General features: G+C 45.5%; 1 long non-coding RNA gene across 1 annotated transcript; it reads right to left on the bottom strand.

Moving 5' to 3' along the window:
• Positions 1 to 1,161: 1,161 nt before the first annotated feature.
• On the bottom strand, positions 1,162 to 2,495 carry LOC131560959 (uncharacterized). The gene is made up of 2 exons (XR_009275032.1): positions 2,256 to 2,495; positions 1,162 to 1,481 (listed from the first exon to the last, which is right to left on the bottom strand). It is a non-coding gene; the product is annotated as an uncharacterized LOC131560959 (long non-coding RNA).
• Between the last annotated feature and the right edge of the window lie 4,838 nt (positions 2,496 to 7,333).

Below are 7,333 nucleotides of genomic sequence, written 5' to 3'. Positions count from 1 at the left end.
AAAGCTTGAGAAGAACCCAGTCTTTAAGTTTAACAAGCAGATGCAGTGTCTAGAAGCTGAAGAAGAATGTCTGCATCCTTTAAGCAGAGAGTGGAGAGACAGCTGCCATCAGCATCCATGGATGCTTCCCACTAAAATACCTTTAAATAGCAGCTTCTGTTCAGTATCCCACAGAAGACAACAGAGCTAAAATATCTTAATAGAAGGGGATTTTGTTTTGGTCCAAACATCTTAATTTCAGATTTAGCAAGTGGCAAGCTGTGTGTCAGATACCACCCAGACAAAAGCTGTCTTAATTTAGAGTTGACACAACATTTCCAACCTCAGGAAAAACAAAATCTCCTCACTTACTGCCAATCTGCACCTTCAGGACCAATGACCAGCACCTGAAAAGCTCCAGGTTTGAATTGGGATTAATCCACCACAGGAGAGGAGGGAAGGGAAAATAAGAGACCTATATCCCAAACTTGAGACCCCTTGGAAAGGTGTGGAGGAAGAAAAAGCAAGGGGCTGCAAAGTGCCAGCCCCCACATGCCTAGTGCAGGGCAGGTGAGTGCAGCACAAGGATCTTTCAGGGGAAAGGAGCTGGGGACTGATGGAGAGGAAAAAAATCCCCACTTCCCTGCCCTTTACACATTCTGCAGGTGCTATAAAGCTACAGAAAGTGCTGGCCAAGGCAGGGTAGTCTGGAAAGGGATTCATCCCCAAACTCACACATCCTGTCCCCCTCCCTCTTTGCCCTGAGACAGAGCTGTCAGCAGCTGGTGAGCAAACACCCTGCTCTCCTTAACAACAAAAACCAGCCACCCTTACACTCTGCACTGCCTTGAAAAATCCCCTCCAAAGCTGACACAAACCCTCACAGAGCAGCAAATGAGCTGGAGCCTGCTGGAGCTGGGCAGCAGCACCTGAGGCTCCAGCCTCACACCGAGCTGGTGCTTCTCTCCCAGCTCCCTCTTCCCTTCCAGCACATCCCTGGGTATGTGGCCCTAAGCATGGACTGCTCTTCCTGCCCTCCTGCAACTTTTAATCCTTCCCCCCTCTGCAGTTTTTGGTGTATCCAAGTGGTTTATGACTACTCATAACTATCTATAGTTCATGATTAAATAGCTTATGACTCTAAGGACAGGTAGTGCACACACCTTCAGGCACTTCCAGCAATGAAGGGACAGGATTTATTTCAAGGCAAGGCAATCTCCAGTTTCCTTGAGCATTGTTATTGCATTCCAGTGTGGAATTTTTGAGTCTTAGTGAAGAAACACATGGAGAAATGCCTTTGGGTAAAAAAGTAAGGAGTTGCACACCTGCATGGATTTCTGAAAGACAGACATCAGACATCACCACTCCAGGCTTTTAAAGGCTGTGGTCTCCAGTTCAAGAGCAGATTTCTCAGGTAAGGGAAAAAGCCCTCATCCTCTCCTTCAAAATCATGGACTGCTTGTTCAGAGTTTCAATATAAGCCTTCAGATAAAGGTGATGTCCTGGAAATTCAAAGGACAGAGCAAAAGCTGCAGCTGACAAAGTACATGAACTAAACTCATGCAAACTGTGGCATTTTTACCTTCAAAGAATGATCTGTACCCTCCTTCAAATTTCATCCCCACTAGTTACATGTAGTACTAGCTTCAAACATACAACATTGCTCAAATTCCAATTATTTTACATATTAGAAGAAAAAAAAACCTTTTGCGTGCAACCCAAATTATGCATGAAAACTCATAGCAAAACTAATTTCTTAGCAGGTTCAAACAGCATGATGGGGAAAAACAGGCAAAAAAATTGACATTTTGTTTAATCTGTGGGTAAATATTCTTAGCCTGCTTTTAACCATTTGCTTCCAAGTTTTGTAAAAGGACTAAGAAAGTGCCCAAATGCCTGAAGTTTGTATTTTTTTTCCAGTGAGAAGGTCATATTTTTTAATCTTTTTTTATATATCACCTTAACTATTTGGTCATCTAAACAGGTACTTGTCCTTTGCCTCTGCCAGAAGAAGAGGACAAGCTCTGTAAAGCTGAAGCTGAAGCAGCACATGAGCATGTGGAACAAAACTCTACAACTGCACAGCCCACACATCATCCCCCTCAGAAACATGGCAAAAATATTCCTTTCCAGTGCCACAAAACCTCCAAAACTCTGGTTCTGGCTTTATTTTGGACCAAAATCCTGTAGTCTAATATTGCACATTTTCTAGCTTGATTTTCTAGCTAATTTCCCCGGCTCAGGCATTTCCTTGCTGAGGTTTGATGAAGGCTTACCTGGCCTCCCACTGTTCTTTTCAGAGAGAAGGGAAGAAAAGGACTGGTCTGCTAATTCCAGTGGCCACAGTCAGGAGCAGGAGACAATATTTCTTCAGAAGTTCACTTCCAATGGCAAACCTTTTTCCTGAATATTTTCTCTGAATATTGCTGCTGGCATTCTGTGAAACCTAGAGGTCCAGCCCACAGTCTGTGCTCAGCACCCAGCATTCCCTCTTGGAGAAGCACAGGAAGGCAGAGGTGAGGGCTCTGTAGATCATATCCTACAAAGGAAGCACAGTTAAATGCTGATGGGAACAAAAGCTGCTCTCAGAAGGACGTTCTGCCCTCAATTCCATCAGAAAGGACTGAGCAAGCAGGGTTTGACAGAGCAGGAGGAAAATCAGGATCATCCAAGTCAGACAGAAGTGTTGGCAGCTATTTTCTTCCTACTTCTGATGGCTCTCAGCTATTGTCATACCTGGAACCAAGTCAAAAGCATGCTTATCCTGCTGTGCAAAGCTGTTTCTCTCAGCCTCTCTAATAAATCAGGGGCATTAGCAAACTTCTTAGGCAGGTTGCAAAAAAGCACCATCCCATATTTAAAATGCACCAATTTCCAGCTGAGGTCAGTTGTGTTTCCTTTTAATTTTGATTGCTTAATTTTAAGGCAGCTGAGCTCTCCCCTCTTCCAAGACTGCTCATGCCAAGCAGTGAATTCCCTGCTCTCCTCCTGGCCTCAGCAGGATGGAGGAAGCTCCCTGAGCAGCAGGCCCTCAATGGCTCTGGAATGTCACCTGAGCATCTGCTGCACAGGGAACTGGTCAAAGATGAGTTTGTGAGACCAGCTGGTCTCCCCTGGGGTTCTCTCTGCACAGCAGAGACTTCACAGCCATGCCACAATGCTCCTCACCTTAACATCACAGGGAAATTTAAACAGGAGCAGTGTCTAAAAGAGGTTGCAAATTTTCCTCTCTCTTGACAATGTCACCATGAAGTGCTGGGCTTCATTTTTATAGATATTTAAAACAATATTTCAAATCCATTTTCAGCCAGAACAGCTGTGTACACATGCCTATACCTCCCTACCAGTCATGCACTCTGGAGGTAAAATAGCTCATCAGGTCTTCCAGTCAAGTTTAGAAAGTTTGAGCAAACCCTTTGAGGGAATTAGGAGAGTTCTGCATAATTTGAAAAAAGACAGACAAACATAAGAAAGTTTGTGAATTTTGAATTTTGTAAATTCTCTAATGGAGGAAAATATGGTGATCCAACACCAGCTATGAACAGTCAAAACAATGTTGAACAATTCTGAAAAATAGTGAGGCATAAACCTTGGACTGCAAGAGGGTGGTGAACACTTCCCCTTGGGATGGGGGCAACCATCCTGTGCTATTGCTCAGACCTGGGTAATTTAAGTGAGTAGAGAAATCTACTGCTCAAAATAAAATTAGACAAAATGGATGAGGAGAGTCTTGACCTTTCTATGTCTGTTTTTCTGTGAAATTTGTGAACTTTATTGGAGGCCACTTCCTGCATTCACAGAACGCTTCTTTTCTTCATTAATACCCCAGTAAGTCTGCAGAACCATGTGAGAGCCATAGCTGCTAAAGACCTGCTTTTAACCATTTCCTTTCAGATAAATGTCACCATCAGCTCAAAGGCAGTTATCAGAAATCAGCTGAAATCTTCTGCCATCTCCTCAAGGGCTTTTCCCCCCCTTGAGGAGCAGCACCAGGAACAGTCACGTAACCAACTGCTGACAGGAGGAGATGAGGTCTTTGAATAGATTGGCTATGTCATTCCAAGTCCTAGCTCCATAGCACTAACTTTAATTGCCAGATAATTTCCACCTGCTCCTCTAAAATTTTGTATGAATATACAGGAGATTTCCGCTATGAAGTAGCTTTCGACACCATATGGGAGACTAAGTTATTCCCATTTCAAAGATGAGTTTGTGAGACCAAGAAAAACAGCTTGTTGACACTTGAAAATTGACTAGAGGAACTTTTCTGGATGCTCTTAAGCTAGAATAAGAAAATGTATTAAGTCAAGTTAAAATAAATCAGCTTCTATTCCAGAATGAGTGCTATTATATTTTATTCAGTGCATCAGCTTTTATGGTTCTGTTTTATATCTGTGAGAGTCCAAAAGCTCTCAAAGGCCACTTTAAGTGACTTTACTAGGTCAGGCTCTGGAAAAGAGCATGAAAGGCTGCAGCCTTGGCACTTACTGGAGCTCCCAAAAGGCTGATCCCCACAGCAGAAACCTGTGGGGCGGATGGAGTATTCCCTGGGCTGTGAACAGGGAGGAAGAGCTGCACATCTCAAGACAAGATAATTTTAAGCACCACACTTGAGGAGCAGTGGCCCCAACTCAACAAAAGGACCAGGAAACCATCACTGAATTATGAGGATGGAGGTGTCTTATCTTACCTCCTCAAAAGTCTGCATTCACTCCTCAGTGCAGCACTTTGATCTTTCAAATCAAGAACTTGATTACTGAAGAATTTTTGCTTTGAAAAAGAAAAAAAAAGGAGAAGGAGAAAGTAAAACTAACAGCTCTTATTCACTATCTCGTTTTTACCCAACATGGGACCTAATTTCAGCCTCTTTCTAAAGATGAGGTGAACCTTTTCTGCAGAGTGACATTGTCACTTGAGACTCTCTCATCCAGGAGAAAAGGCTACTTTTCCTGTGGAGCCACCATCCCTCAGTGAGACCCTAACATGGAACACGAGCACTCATCATCCAGACAAACAGTGGCAATGTTTGCAGAAGGCTGAGAAACCCAAAGCTGTCAGAAAAAAATGAGTGAAACTGTGGTGGCCAAATCCCTTGGACACTCGTCTCAGAGGAGCACCTACGGATGCCAGAATGGAAACACCCTATGGATGCCATAGATCCAGCCTATGAACACTCTGCATTTTAACCACCTGCTAAGCTAAAACCCTTGAGGACACTCCAGACCTCATTTGTGTGTGACCATCCAGCAGAGTCTGTGTTGATGGACTCTAGATCTTCTTCTCTCTACAAAGGAAAAGTGGGATGGATTTTATCCCAAGAGTCTTAAAGCCAGATGCTCCACAAGCAGCAGAATCCCCAGTCACATCCACCAAGATCTATTACCTCATATTTAACTGGATTTTCTTTTAATTACCAGACATTACCTGACATTTACCCAGGCATGGTTTTCTGCACATACCTGGACCAAAGCTTGGCCTCTTCAGCACAGCCATGGCAACTTCCCTGCCACATCCACGTTCCTCTGTCCCCAGCCCAAACTGCAGCCCCCAAACCCTCAATGAAGACCCCTCTTGGCTCTTCTCCTCCCAAGGGATCCTGGAGGAAAGCTCTCCCTTGGTCCCAAGTGATGCACTGTCCTCTCTCCACTAAGACACTACACTGCCATCCCTTGTCCAGGCCCTTCTGCAGTCATGTCCCCCTTCCCATCCTTGGGAAGTCTCAAGCCATGGCAGGGAGCACCACACTGTATTTTACCTTCCAAGTTACCTTCAGACCCCAGCCTTGGCCATTCACACCCTCCATCACTCCTGCCACAAGAGAGACTTTGAATCTTGCTGAGCCCAAAGAGGACAATGCTAATAAAATGCCAACATTAGAAATGAGTGACTCTGTTTGGAGCCCAGCTCCTTCCTTGATAAGCACCTAAAATATTATCTCCTTGCAAGGCCTGTGCTGTGTTACCCCACCCAGCGCTGCTGGCAAGGTGAGTTCATAGCTGTCAGAGCTGGGATCCAGTGCCTTGGATCAGGAACATCCCCTGGGCATGGTCTCTGCAGACACCTCTGACTGCAGCCATCCTCATCCTTACCAACAGATACAGGCCAGCCCAACAGACACCCCAACCTCACAGGTACCATTTCTCGGGGGAAAACTGATTCTGGGCACCTAAATCTTAGTTATCCCCAAGAATCAAGCATTGCTTCTCATCTTTCTTCCTAACTGAGCTTTTTCTCTAAGTGCAAAAGAGCTGTCCCTTGGGCTGTGTCAGATTTTTAGCCCTGGCCCATCTCTCCTGGGCCAGGAAAGCCCAGAACAGCATGTCCTTGCTTGAAAACCTGGCCAGGAAGGCCCAGGAGAGAGAGCAGAGCTATCAGCACTCTGATCTCCCTCTGAGCTGTCAGTCTGGTGGTGTTTTCTCCCCATTTAGCACTACAGCACTGCTGACATATTTCACATGACACACTCTGCAGCCAGATGCCTCAGTTTCCCATTTGGTGTCACACACAGATAAACCCCTGAGTGAAAATAAAAATAACAGAGGTTAGGGGAGAAATGGGCCAGCAAAACCTGAAGAAAGCAGAGCAGGGGATGCCTGGGGGGAGCAGCCAACAGCAGAGGGGATCACAGAGAAACAGAGGAAACACGGGAGGAGTGGGACTGCTGGGATGGCTCCATCACTGTCCCTTGGTCAGCACTCAGCCCACTGACTCTGTGGAGGTTTTCCAGCAGGGAGATGCTGTCCTAGAGCCTGGAGCAAAGCTCCCACGGGCCGGAGGAGCAGCAGCGGTGCCGCAGGTTCAGCGCCGGCCGCGCTTGCCAAAGCCGGCTGGGGAACCTCGCGGAGAGCGCCCCGCACTTTGCCTGGCTCCAGGCAGTGCAATTAGTCTCGCTGCTAATGAGCATTAACCACCGGCACACAAACAAACACGCCAGGCGTTTCCATACAGCCGCCAGTCTGATGGAGCAATCGACGCGAGCTTGAGCTGCTCCTTACATAAGGATGCGTTCTGGGAGGGGACCGGGTTCTGCTGCTGCCGCAAGAAATTCCGTCAGAAATTACACAGAAATTTTCTGTGCTTCTGCTGCTCAGAAAAAAGAGCAAAATTTTAGTGTTCCTCAATTAGGCCATTCGTTAATGTATGGGGATGGGGGACAAAAAAAAAAATAAAATTAAAAAAAAAAAAGAAAATCTTGCCTGAGAAGCTTTTGCTTGAAACAGAGGCAGGTTCTTGACCAAAAAATCATCCCTTGTTAGAAAGGAGTCAGGAGGTAAAAGAAAGCTCTTTGCTTTTTGAATGATTACTTTTTTTCCTCTTACTTTTTTTCTCCAAGGCTAAATCCCAGGGATCTTCA

The sequence above is a fragment of the Ammospiza caudacuta genome, chromosome 8, assembly GCF_027887145.1.
Source record: "Ammospiza caudacuta isolate bAmmCau1 chromosome 8, bAmmCau1.pri, whole genome shotgun sequence".
Classification (NCBI taxonomy): Eukaryota; Metazoa; Chordata; class Aves; order Passeriformes; family Passerellidae; genus Ammospiza; species Ammospiza caudacuta.
Note: the sequence above shows the minus strand (reverse complement) of the source record. Positions and strands in the feature narration are given on the sequence as shown.